Source organism: Numida meleagris, chromosome 2 (genome assembly GCF_002078875.1).
Source record: "Numida meleagris isolate 19003 breed g44 Domestic line chromosome 2, NumMel1.0, whole genome shotgun sequence".
NCBI classification, from domain to species: Eukaryota; Metazoa; Chordata; class Aves; order Galliformes; family Numididae; genus Numida; species Numida meleagris.
In genome coordinates, this window is record NC_034410.1 from 133,143,883 (window position 1) to 133,157,630 (window position 13,748).

Genomic DNA, 13,748 nt, shown 5'->3' on the forward strand with positions numbered 1-13,748 from the left:
AGCTTGCAAGTTAGCAAAGATCACTATTTTTAGAGACTTCTCTAACAGCTGAACAGTAGAGACGATAAAGCTCCAGTATCAAGAAGTACAGTTTAATTTACTAGTTTAAAAATAGTTCTGGTGTTTCTACTGATTGCCTTCACAGTAGAGTTTGTACCTCTAGGAATACTCTTTGGGGGACCAAATTAAATATCATCTTCACTGGATGGTAGAAGAGCATTTTAGACCTGCTGTCATTCTTCATATTTGATTTTTGTGTTGAAGTATACTTGTTCAGTGGCTTTCAGCCAGTGAAACTAGATATCAAGCCTCAATAAGAAACTGAAGAAATAAGTCTGCAAGAAAACATTAGCCATTAAGGAGAACACACCATAGACGTGGAATTCACTGATTCATTGAGTTACAAGTGTTAACTGGGACTCAACTGAATAACTTCTTCCTCCATAGACAGAGGTCCGCTACACAAACTGACGAGTAAGACCCACTTGCAGAGCTCAGTTGGGGACCAACCTCTAGAGGGCAACACAATCTCACGAAATGGCAATTCAATTATGGTCAGGGTAGTACCACAACGGCACGTTAATCAACATAGTTCACCTTCCCTTTACTTCCTAAACCTATTTATAAAAACCCTAGTTCTGAGCACTGATTTTGCAGAGTGAAAAATGTCACAAGCAGATACCACTTGTATGACTACCATGACCTTATTGTACCTCCCATTGATACTCAATCATAACCACAAAACACATGACCTTCCATTCTGAAAACACAACTTTTACGTTTGAGATAAATAAGAATCTCTGTAAGGTGTTAAATTTTTTATTCTCCGGGAACAAAACAGTGAGCCAGACTAGAATGACACCTCCAGATCTTCAAGCCATGTGTCTACAGCAGTTCCACTCTGATAATCCCCAACATTTTTTTACAAGCATTCCTAAAACTCCACACTCAGTCAGACACAAAATGATAATCTTTATACCTACGTATACGTGTATATTTAGAGTCTTCCCATAGTTGCTCTCTATGTATCATGGTGCCTTTTGCCTGCTATATCTCTACATTTGTTAGACGTCAGCGTCTACAGGGAATAGTCAATGGCAATTTAACTTGGAAAGGTAAAACATACAGAACATATTCTCTATGCTCTACTTGTAAACAATGCAAGACCAATTAACAAAAACAAGGATTATTCCTCAAAAGTTCTTTGCAAAAAATGTTACTAATACTATAGGCAACAATAAAAGAGCAGAAATGGTATAACGATGACTTCTCCCAGGGCACTCTGAATAGCATTCAATCATTAGCTTCTTCAGCCACTCACTGTGGATTCCAGACTAACACTTTCATCTTCAAATGTCAATTTCTGCTGTTAAATTAAATGAACTCAGTGTGATACATCATCATCTGAAATAATTCCTGAGGAAGTCACTGGAGTAAAGCTACTTGCATTACCTGCCATTTTCTAAACTGTTTCAGTGTACAAAAGTGGGTTGTGTGGCTTGTTTCAGACAGCTGCCCACTGCAATCCTTATTCCACCAAGGCTGTTAGCACCCAATCTGCCATTCACCCAGGGTACAAAGTGGTACTTAGAACAAATGGGGAGATGAAACTTCGGCTTGGACCTGTGTATAAGGAAACTATGCAGAGTTGTAAACCCAGCTGGAACAGGCTTTGATAGCTCAGTGTGCCTGTCCTTGTCCTTCTGAAAAAGACTTAGTTAACTGATATTTTCAAAGCTTCACTCAGTGTCTGCAGCAAGGCTTTGGAAGTGGAGAGCAGCTGGATGGGACAGTTGTGAGGAGAGGCCAGGGCTGCCCTGTGCCAGACACAGGCAATTCCAGACAGCTTCTGTTTGCTCCAAGGGCCCCATCACAGGGCACAGCTGAGCCCAGAAGCTAAAAGAGTGGCACCTTGGGGAAAACTGATTTACAGAAAGGTCAAAATGCTGTAAGACAGTTTGAGGAGTAATGAAAAAAAAAAAAGGAAGTGTGAGAAACAGCTGTGAAAGGTCAGAGAATAAGGAGGGTGAGGAGGTGCTCCAAGCAGTGGAACAGAGATTCCTCTGCAGCCCACGGACAGGACCATGGGGGAACAGATACCCACAGAGCAGCCCATGGAACCCACATTTCTGTGAACAAAGTGCAGTCTGTGGAGACCGCATCCTGGAGTAGGATGTGTAGAAGTGTTACAGGATGACTGTAACACCTTTGTGGTGCCCATGATGGTAGTCACGGAGTGATGTCCCTGTCTTTATCTCAACCCATGAGCTTTTTTGTCTTATTTTCTCCCTATCCTTTTGAGCCAGAGGAGTGGGAGAGAAGCTGGGTGGGTGTTTGGCAGTCAGCCATGGTCAATCCACCACAAAAACATTGAGAATAACCACGATTTTTCTGTGAATATGTAATACATTCACAGAATGTAAATATATATATATACATGAATACATATATGAATATATATGTAATATATTCACAGTATATGTAAATATAATTTTCCTCTATAATATTTTTGCTCTGCAGGAAGAGCCATGAACTCCAAACCCCAGGCGGAAAGCTCTGAAAACTCATAGCCACTCCTCTGAATTCTCCAGTCAAGGTCTTCCTCACAAAATGCTGTGATTTGTGCCCAAAACTCAAGCCGATGTCAAGGACATGTAATATCAGAATGAAAACTTCCAATCTCTCCCTCTGTGTTCTCCATATTTCATTAAGCTCATGATGGAGTAAGCTGGAGCTGCTAGATACTCCCTGCTCTTCAGCTTACTGTGGAATTATCTTGAAGAAAGGGAACTGGCTACAGAACAGTTTTGCAACTGGTGCAACACTAAATCTTTTAAATATCACCTATGACATTAGTAGGGGAGAAACATAAACCTTACACAATCCTTTCCATTGAATTGAGAAATTCAGATACTTAGCATCTAGCACAGACTCTGCAAAGAGTCCTGAGCTACCCATATAATAGGATTGATGGTGACGGTAACCTAATTAACACATCTCATGCACATATTGCAGCTGATGATCAATGACAGATTTGCTTTGAAACCACTTCAAAGAATTCTGAACTACATTGGTATAAACTGGTTGAAATTAACTTTAGAATGCAAGTAATGATTTTCTTGTCATATAGTTGCGAAGTTCTTCTATAGTTGCATTTAGTTGCATATAGGATTAAACTGTTTTGCAGGAGTACATCTGTACCAACTCTGCCTTCAATGTAATCTGCAACTTCGGGCTGGAGAAATTCATTCATCCTGTCTCAAATGCACAGTGCTGGTATTTACAGCAGGGTTTCTCAGTTCTTCTGAGGTGAGCTACTTCCAGGACATGAGCAGCAACTTGCAGACCAGCCTTTACAGAAACCTCTTCAGAAATTTACTAAGTAGGAACTGAAACAGGTGTGAAATTCGACCCAGTAGAGGGCAATAGACCCCGCTGTACTTAGGGCTCTCAGAAGCTCTCAGTAAAGCAGCAGTCTCCAACCTTAACCTTATCAGTCTGCAGACTGAGGATAAATAGATGGAGATAGAAGAAGGGAAGAAGTCTTAAAATTCTGCTGATGTCAGCAACAAATCTTCCAGCCCTTAAGAAGAAATCTATTCTGATTTGCTCAGTCTACAGACCTTCATTCTTCTCCATACCAGTGAATCAGAATAAAATAAAATAAAATAATAAAATCTTCAAGTAACATAAGGTATTATTTGTTTTGTTTATAAATGCTGGTATTGGGCTTCATCACCTGAAAACTGACCAGTGTCATGAATCTATGAATCTTTTGTCTGGGAGAAAAGCTTCACCTGGGTAGAATTACTGGAACACAGAGGTTTTGAAAATAGCAAGGTTTGGAGTTTGGCTGGTTTTTGTTTTTTTTTTCTTCACTTTTTTTCTTTATGCCTTTGTAGTAGACTCAGGAATATGTATTTTGTTTCTAAAACACAATTCCCAGATAGTATAAAGGTAAATTCAAAGGAGCAAAACCTGGCATTTGGGAAATACAAACACAAGAACCTTTCAAATTATTTTCTAATTTAGTAGCATAGAAACAAAGGTTAAAAAAAAAGTAGTTAATGTAAGGGACAATAATTATTTGAAAGCTGCCACAAAGCACGTGGGAAAATCAGCAGACAATTCTAGGACTCATTTGAAAAGAGATCTTTTCAAGTAACTTTGGAAGAATACTGATGCGGATTGCATCTACCTTCATGCTCCAAACTAGACTGGAACTGTCAGTAAAGTGAATTCTACTAAAATGAGACAGATCCTTCCCTAGTCCACCTCAGCTACTTGAACTGCAGAAGTATCAAGCTGACACTTGGTGCTTTGACACAGTTACACAACCAGCAAAGCCCAGGGAAGATACTGAGAGAAATTCAATTACCAGAAGAACAAGGAAAATGAAGGCTAAGTAATAGAAATAGAAGGGAAAGCTTTTAAGCAGGAAAAAAATGTCACAGGAGAAGGTGTCAGGGATAATGCCATTAGCAATGACAAATTGAAATCATTGATTAAGAAAGTAGTGAAAGCGGGAGAGGAAAAAAACTGTCTTTGAGCTTTTATTCAGCGGTTTCAAATCTTTCAAAGATTCTTACAGCCATTTCTTTCAAATGCAGAAACTACATTAGGCTTCATAAAAGCACTGATCAAATCCTTGTCGGCACATATAATGAGTTAGATCTTTCAGGAGAATTGCCTGTCTATTGTGATACAAGCCTAAGATCTGAATATCAATGATTTACTATTATTGTTTTGGCTAGATTACAGGACTTGGAAAATGTGATTAGAAGTTGCTGTGGAGGCAGAAAGTATTTTATATACATGTGCAGATCAAAGGACCTGCCTAGACTAGTATTGTGTGTCCAGACATAGGCAGCAGCATCTTACATTTCAGAAGATGATGAACTTACCCCTGATCCATTTTCTGGGAAGTCCACCACATTCCAGTCACTCCAATATTATTCTTTCTCCCTCTGAGTCCCTTAAATCCTACTGCGGAAAGAGCTGTACTGAAACCAATTGAAGTTTTGCCCTTGACTTCAACAGGGCCAAGATTTTTCCGTTTCTTTGACAATACTCACAGAAAAGATTGATTGCAATTTGAAAAGCCGAATCCTAAATTCAATTTCTGCCACTCACACTTACCTCCACGAGTAATCCTCTTGACCAGAAGCCATCCTTACCTCTTGAGGTTCCAGTGCATCCCTCTTCAGCATGCCTGGCTTTCAGAGTTGAAGCACTTCAGAAAATGGACTGTCTTTATATTTTCATGTTTGTTAACAGTGAACATGCTCTAGGTACTAAACAAATATTAGGCAAATAATAATTACAGTAATGAGGTATCCAGTTTTGTAATGAAGCCTACTGAGATACTAGCTAGAATTACTCCTTGCAAAAATTCAAAGAAATATTAAAATGGCTGATAAATAGACACATTTCTGAGAAGCAAACCAAAGACAGCTATTTTGAAAAGAGAGGGGAAATTACCCATAATTAGAGTAATGCCATCAATATACCATTAACCATTTATAGTTGGTGTTCTAGTAAAATCTAAGGAACTTCAGTTAATCTCTCAAATGCCATATAAGTGCCAGCAAGTTTGTTTGTTTTTGTTTTCGTTTGTTTGTTTTTGTTTTTTGTTTTCTGACATGCACACAGGAGTTTCACATGTGCTCACAGCAGGCTAAATGTCCCCAGGAAAAAAAAAAAAAAAAAAAAACACCATAGGCAAACAAAAAAAAAAAACTCAAACCAAAGTGTTAGACAACTTCCAGCTAATCTAGGGTAATGTCATTTTTTTTTTTTTCTGAAAGAATTAAGTAAACAATCAAATGTCTTAAATGAGAAGGTGACTGCAGACACTCTTTGCTAGTTTCACCCACTAATGAAGTGAATGGTACCAATATTTGACATTTCTATTGTGCCTTTCATCCCAAATCACCTTAATCAATTTCATCTTCATTTAGACACATCTTTTAACTCTTACTTATGACCAAAATCAAATCACGGAAATGATATGGCAATGCAGAGCAAAAAGTCAGTTATATTTTAAAATTCAAGAAGCAAAGAACTTTATCTCAGTTTTTATCAGCTGAGATGTGGGGAGATGTTTAAGAGATTAAAGAGATTTAAAAAGACTCTAGCTAGAATTTACACACATAACAGTTCTGAAGTGGATTAAATTTTTGAGACAGTAGGATCCTATCTGGGTAAAGATGAGGTGGGTCCCAGAAAAGCTCATCTGTTCTGAAGGCTGTATGGCCCAAACTTCATTACAGATGAAGTTTTTCCTATAAAGACTTTTACCCTTTATCCAGACTTTTTTAAAAAAAATGATAAACGAAGGGGTGATATATCATGGATTTATTGGCTTGCTTCATTTGATGGAGTTTAAACCACCCCTAAAAATAAAAATATGTTCATGTGCTCAATATGATTAATTCCAAGGAAAATTCCATATAAATCAGTTTCAGTTCTTTCCATGGGCAACCTTGTGGGGATTTTGTGGGAATCCTAGAAAAGCTTTCTTTTCAATCAGATAGATGTGTTTCTGTCTCAGTCTTATTTATATTTTATAGTGTTATTTTTTTTTCCCCCTGGAAATACTAGGTTAAAATCACTGACTAAAACAACAAAACAACATACAAGGACTCAAAAATGTGTACAGTGGGAATCCTGACAAAGGCAGTGTTCACAGAGGCATGTTTCTTTACACCATCCTCTTGGCAAAAATAAGATGAAATAAAAAAGGTAGGATTATTTTTCAATCCAGCAAATGAAGATTTCCATCCTGCTTCACTGTTTTGAATATGAGGCAAACTCACAAGATGAATTAGGAGTTTTTTCTTTTCCTGAAAATTCATCTGACTCTGATAATTGTATTTGCCATCTGGAAAATACTCTGTGTGATATAGGTAGATCAAAGTTAGCCGATGAAGATGGAAGATGAAACCAGAGCTCGCTGCTCAAGCTGATCTGCCCAAGATATCAGGACTGAAATGCAGCAGTAAACATGGCCAGGTTGAACAATATAAAATACTGACCAAGTTTCATTTAATTATGTTATTGTTTCCCATAATTTCATGTTAAATTATAATGTGCTTAAAAGTTTCGGAGAACTGTAAAACTTCGTGATAAGTAATATACATCGTTAATACTGGCATACGTAATTTAAGGTGCTTTTGTTATTACCTAGTTCTATTAGATAGCAAAGCTATGATGGAAAAAAAAAATAAAGCAAGGTTATTTAGGTTAGAAGATCCCTCTATTCAGTCTTAGGTAATCTTACGTAAATTAGAGACAGCAATTTGTAAAGCTAGGAGAATACTGTTAATATTCTACATGGAGGGAGAGTAATAAAAAGAAAACTTTATTTTTCAGTGGAAGCAGGATAAATAATTTGAGAATGCTTTTTTCAGATTTAGAGTGCAGTGATGTCCCTCTAGCAGATGTTAAAGTGCATATGCCTGAATTATTTCATGTACATGAATAAATGTATTTTAACATAGGCATTTACATACCCCTTACCTCTGAATTCAATGTTTAGCTTAGAAAGTTTGCCTGAATTAAATCCAAAATAATGGAAGACCATATGAAAAGCAAATTCTATACTGATCCAAGTCATTTCATATATCTTTATATCTTCATGTCCCAGTATACATTTCACTTACATTCCAGTATTGGCAGCTATAGTATTACAGGAAAATAAAATGATTTTATAAGAATATTCTAATATAATCGTATGTTTAAGCAGTATTCACACAATGGATGTTCATATCCTGTCTTTTTGAATGTAGGAATATATGAGTAGGGCTGGGAAATTACAAGGTCTATCTATAAACGAACAAGAGTGAAGGTACTCATGTAAAGGAGAAGCCAGTTGGAAAGCTGCATATTCCAGAGGGAGTGACAACGTAAAACAAAGAAAGAAGGGAGTGTTAATTTCTGCTTGCTTTTTGGCAAAGGCTCATGGCCCAGCAAATAGCTTCTCTTTGGCTGTTATTGGCAGACTTGCTTCCCTTGTGCTGCACTCTGGCCAGAATTAAAGAGGGTTGGGAATAATCGATACTTAGAGCAAGAAACCTCTAAGGAAACCTATAATCTACAGGAAATTATGTTGATTCAGTAAATGACATCAGTTCTTTGGGCTAATAAAGTAAATGCAGATTGTGACTCTAGCAGGTATTCATTCAGTGGAAGCAGGAGGGTTTGGAGATATTGAAAAAATCAAGGTGCTAAGTATTATTTTTCTGTTATCTCAGTAGTGCAATGGGAAACAGGGATATTACTTAGCTCAGTACATATCTGTGTCTAGTTTTCACTGTAATGTCTCGGCTTTTGTCTCTCGTATCAGAGATTTTCATTCACTCTTCTATGCGTCCAGGAAATAGTCTCCATTTCCTCAAGTTTGTCAGGGAGGTTCATTAACTCAATATTGCTGAAGCAACAGTGCTATAAATGTGAGACCATTTTTACTCCTTCACATTTCTTGTGTGTAAGAGAAGGAATTACAGTCCTGCCAGATGTAGGCTAAAGTATTGATATTTTTATTTTAAATTTCATGTACTTTTCTAATTGACTAAGTTCATTTTCACTGTTGCTAAAACTAGAGGTAGATACCTTACCCAGAATGTTTTATGGAAAATTGCATTTCAAGGTGTCACTGAAGACCTCCCAGTGCATAGTCTCTATAGAAAATTCAGAAAACTTTGCTTTAAAAATAGAATGCAAAATTATTGTAATCTAAGTTGAGAAGCAGAAATCATACTTCAGATCATGGGTTGGTCTTGACGTTCTTCTCGGTATAAGAAGGATGAATCCTTCTTGCACATTCCATAGTATTCATTGCTATGAACTCACACACACAAAAATGCAATGTCTTTGCTTTCTTTTCCTTATTCAGACCCCAACATTCTCATGATAATTAATTATCATTAATTAATTATAGAATTTATTTAAAATATTCTAGGTCTAGATTTTCCATGTGTTTCAGTCATACAATTTCACATACAATAAAAGAGGTCTGATTTTCAGGAAAAGACAGCTTGAAAAAGCTTTCAGTTTGAAAAAGCAGACTCTATCATCTATTTTAATGCAGAGACTCAAAATACATTCATTTAATTACAATGTGCTTTAAGTATATAAGGAGTAGTGCTACGGATCTGTAATCTTTGGCCATAGTTCCTTCTCTCCTTTCTGCTTCTCCGCTTTCAGTGGGACCTCAGGGAGTCTTATAATTTTAAAATTTACTACAGTAGGGTGTTTTTTATGGTGTTCAGGATCTGTAGTTCTTATTTTTTCCAACTTCCTCTCTGTTCCCCATTTTTTTTCTGTCCTCTGTACTCACTGAAAACACAAACCGAAGGGTGGTAGTGGTGGTGGATTTGTACCATGTATCTATGTACTGTGAATCAATGGGGCAGGAGTGGATAAATACAGGCAGCAGCAGGTGTGTAGCAGGAGGGCACAGCAGATTCAGCATCGTTAGATTTGTGCGTTGCCGTGCCCTCTGCACACCCCACACCCATCATTCCATACACTGGGGGTGGGCAGATAAGGAGGCAGTTGCTGCTTCATTTCTCAGAATCATAGAATCATTAAGGTTGGAGAATACCACTAAGATCATCTAGTCTGTCAACCCATCCCAAACAGGCCCAGTAAACTGTCCCCCAGTGTCCCATTTACCTCCAAGAACGGTGACTCCACCAGCTCTGTGGGCAGCCTGTTCCAAGGTCTCACCACTCTTTCAGAGAATGTTTCCTAAACTTGTCCCATCTTAATCCCTTACCTGGTGACAATGAATAGTTTAGGGAGTTAGAATCCTTAGAGGCAACCATACTGGGAAGGTGGTTAAAGCCAGATACTGTCCTATTATCAAACTGAGTTCTTATTTTACAGGCAAATATTACAGTGTCTAGTGATGAGCTGCAAGAGGCAAAGTGGAATCTAAGGAGAAAATGGGAGAGAGAGAGGGAGAACAAAGGAAAAAGCTTCCATCAAAATAAGGTGAAACTGATAACCGCTCTCGTAACTTTCTCCACCTGGTTCCCTTCACCTCCTTATGTATCTCATCCGTAGCAGCTTGCTTTGGTGAGGGTCTGCAGCGCACAGCTTTATGCCAGTATGGCAGCAAATATGGAGATGTGGTCTATGTGGTGTATCAGGACGCACAGGGAGAAGTGGGTGAAGTTTTTATTGCAACATTAGAAGTGCATGAAATCCATTTATCTGGGTGGGCAAAGTAGGCACTTGCAAAAAGCAGCAGTTGGGCATGAGGAAATGGCAGGACTTGATCACCCCTTCTGCCTAAGGAGAAGCAGACTGGCTGTAGTCATGCCATGAAGGACAACGAAGCCATGCTCACCGAAGGACAAGACATCTCTCTGGCACAGGAAAAGCAATGTCTGCATCGTTGCAACTGAGGTTTTGCCCCCACCCTGCATAGGGACTCCGAGCAACACAAGTCAGTCTTGATGTATAGCTGAGAATCTGCTCCAAGCAGGATCGGTACAGCCCCCTGGACTACAGGTTTCTAAACACTTCAGGTTGAGATCAGGTGCCAAGAAAAACCCTGTACCACCTTTATTCACATCACTGACTGCTCGTTTTACCACCACATACTTATCGCTGACACAGGTGTTTTTGTCGCTGCGCTGGGAACTGGATCAGGGAATTAATGAGGGTTAAAAGTCACCTTTTTGGGGGCAAGCGGGAGATGATTAGTTCCCTGATCTGGAATATCTCATGGAAACACAAATACTTGTGCAACAGAAGGAAGAAAGCAGCACAGGGAAGATACGAGTGGGACTGCTTCTTTTGGCAGCATCTCCAGCTTGAAGTGTTGCTGCAATTGTGGCCTCAGGCAGTTGATAGAAAGAAAATGTCTGGCCTCTTCCAAGACGTGTTCCCAGAAATCAGACAGTAATTGTATGATAGCGGTTATATCTGACATTTCCCTAAGTCCCTGGAATTTTGCTATACTTGTGCATTCAGTAGCCTCAAGATTTCCTTATAATTAACCTTTACTAAGTACATATTTCCCCATTTTTTTAAATGTAATCGCATTTCACTTTTGCTCCATTAATACTTTTTCCAGTCCTTATGTTCTGAATTTCCTATCTTTTCTGTGTATTTAGGCTTTCTGTCATTGTTCTGTGGCCAAATGTCTTTATCATTTATTACCACATGCAGGGTAAAGCCTGCCCTTTCATATATGCCAGTAATTCAGGGAGTTCTGTATTATTCCATGTCTCCTCAACAGCAGCACAATCTCTTTCCAGGAAATGGAGAAATCTAGCTTAAGTGCAAACTTGGTGGCCTATGTAGGTAAGTTAATCTTCTCTATTACTTCTCGTTGTGGTTAACCTGAAACAAGCTTTTGTAACAGTTAATTGCATGCTTTCCATGAAAAGATTTTAACAGACTAGTTCGTCTAGCACACAGAGGACGACATTGCATAATGTCATGATGAAAATGTCACAGCAGCCTCTAGCTTTAAACGTATGTATAGACACTGTCAGAAAATAATCAGGCACATCTTCAAAAAGCAGAACAATGTGCTTTGTTAAAAAAAAAACAAACCTGCATTAAGATCTTTTAAACTGAATAATTAAAGCAGTTCAGGATTTGTATGTAGATTGGCTTCCATCAAAGAGCTAGCAAAAATACTCTTTTAAATGTGGAATGTGGGCACAGACTGGGACTTTCTACTGTCAAGCCAGAATCTTCCTAGAATGGGAAGTGAAATAAAACTTACTAAGCTCTAAGTAAAGCTCACAAAAACGTGTTGAAACAAGTCCTTTTTCAGAAAATAAGTTCTCACAACAACAGAACTGAAAGATTTTGTTTAAAAAAATATATTTGCCCTTTTCTGGGCAAGAAAAATAGGGCCGTTTCAAAAGTGTCTGTAATTATCACAGCTTGGAATGGGTGGTCATGTTCAGTTCTAGGAAACGGGAAGCATGGGAATGTTCATTATTGTTGTGTCTTTGTTTGTATTACTAGAAGCTAAAGATTTGCCCACAAAATTTATTATCATAGAATCATAGAATTAGCTAGGTTGGAAAAGACCTACAAGATCATCCAGTCCAATCATCCACCTACCATCAATACAACCCCACTAAACCATGTCTCTCAACGCTATATCTAAATGTTTCTTGAACACCTCCAGGGACGGTGACTCAACCACCTCCCTGGGCAGCCCATTCCAGCGCCTGAACACTCTTTTAGAAAAGTAGTGTTTCCTAATGTCCAGCCTAAATCTCCCCTGGTGCAACTTGAGACCATAATGTAAGAGAAAAACAAAAATATGATCTATTTGATCAAGTGCAGACATCTATTATGTATATATTGTATAACTGTCTACAACTGAGTTCAATAATACTAATTCCTCCCACCAGTACTAGGCAACATTCTCCCCTTTACTACAGTGGATGCCTATCTACAACACGTTTTCTACCCATGAAGGTTATCCAGATAACTAGAGCAGATTATAGATACTTAAAATCAGGCAAAGCTGCCCTGGCCCCCCCATCAGACAAGGGGAATGAGTAAGCAGGCAATGACTATGCTGGCAATCAGACATACAGAAGGCCATTCTCTGGTCTGAGAACATGGGGCCCACAGTGGCAAATACTTGCAAATGTGATGCCCCCCAAAATGTGCCCACACCCATTCAGCATGTTAAGTGGCTCAGGATGCATCTCATGGCTCTCAGTGCTTCCCAGTGGAAAACTGTTCTCAAGAGAATGGGTAGGAGCAACACAGAGCCATTCATACCCCTGCCCCAGAGAACTGGGAGTGGTCTCAGTGCTGACCACTCAGCTGCGCCCAGCACCTGGCTAGAAGCACATCACTGGTCCCAGCCAAAATGTGCTACGGACTGCTCTAGCCATAAGCTTTGCACACAGTCATTACCCAGTGTCTGTGAATGTTCTGAGACTGACTGACAGATAATACAGAAGTTAGCCAGAGGCATGTTAATGGGTATGATAGTGATTGTCAGTGTATCAGCAGTAGCACATTGTGCTTAATTGTATAAGTTAATGCATTATTACCAAAGATTTACTGCAATGAGTTATCATGGAACCATAAATAGATGGAAGAGCCTTTGTACACCTGTTAAGAGTTATGTGTTTAACGTGGGGTGTACTGTACTTGTGTGCAGCTCTGATCTCTTAGTGGCCTGTGACCTAGAGGGCTCTTGATTCACTCCACCATTTCCATCTACAGATTTGCTTCAGTTTTTTTGTGTCCAATTGCTCCCTGCATTATATATCAGAATCATAAGGGAGAAACATAAATGGACTGGATTTCTGACCATTTGTAATCACAGAATTACCTAGGCTAGAAGTCTAAAAGGTCATTCAGGCTGGACCCCTTCAGAGAGTGGCTAAGAACATCTCCTAAGCTCCTGTTCTGACCATGCATAGGGAAATGAGGTTCATAATGAGCATTTACAGTTGGATATCCGAAGTACAGAGTGTGAATGCCACCCTTACGGAACATTAACTTTGAAAAACCACCTTACATTTCTGAAAGGCTTCCACATCTTATACGTTCATACCCTGGATTCTGTTTCCAGTTCTATCAAATTCAGTATCTTACTTTGAGTAAAAAGGGAAATAACGTCTTCTAATGTTGCTTTGCAATAATTTTTCTTAACCAAAATAAGTGATATGAAATGAAATGACAAAAGAAAAGCTTTCCTAATCCATGCTTACACTCCTTAATTGTCTTGTTTTCTTAAAAGAACA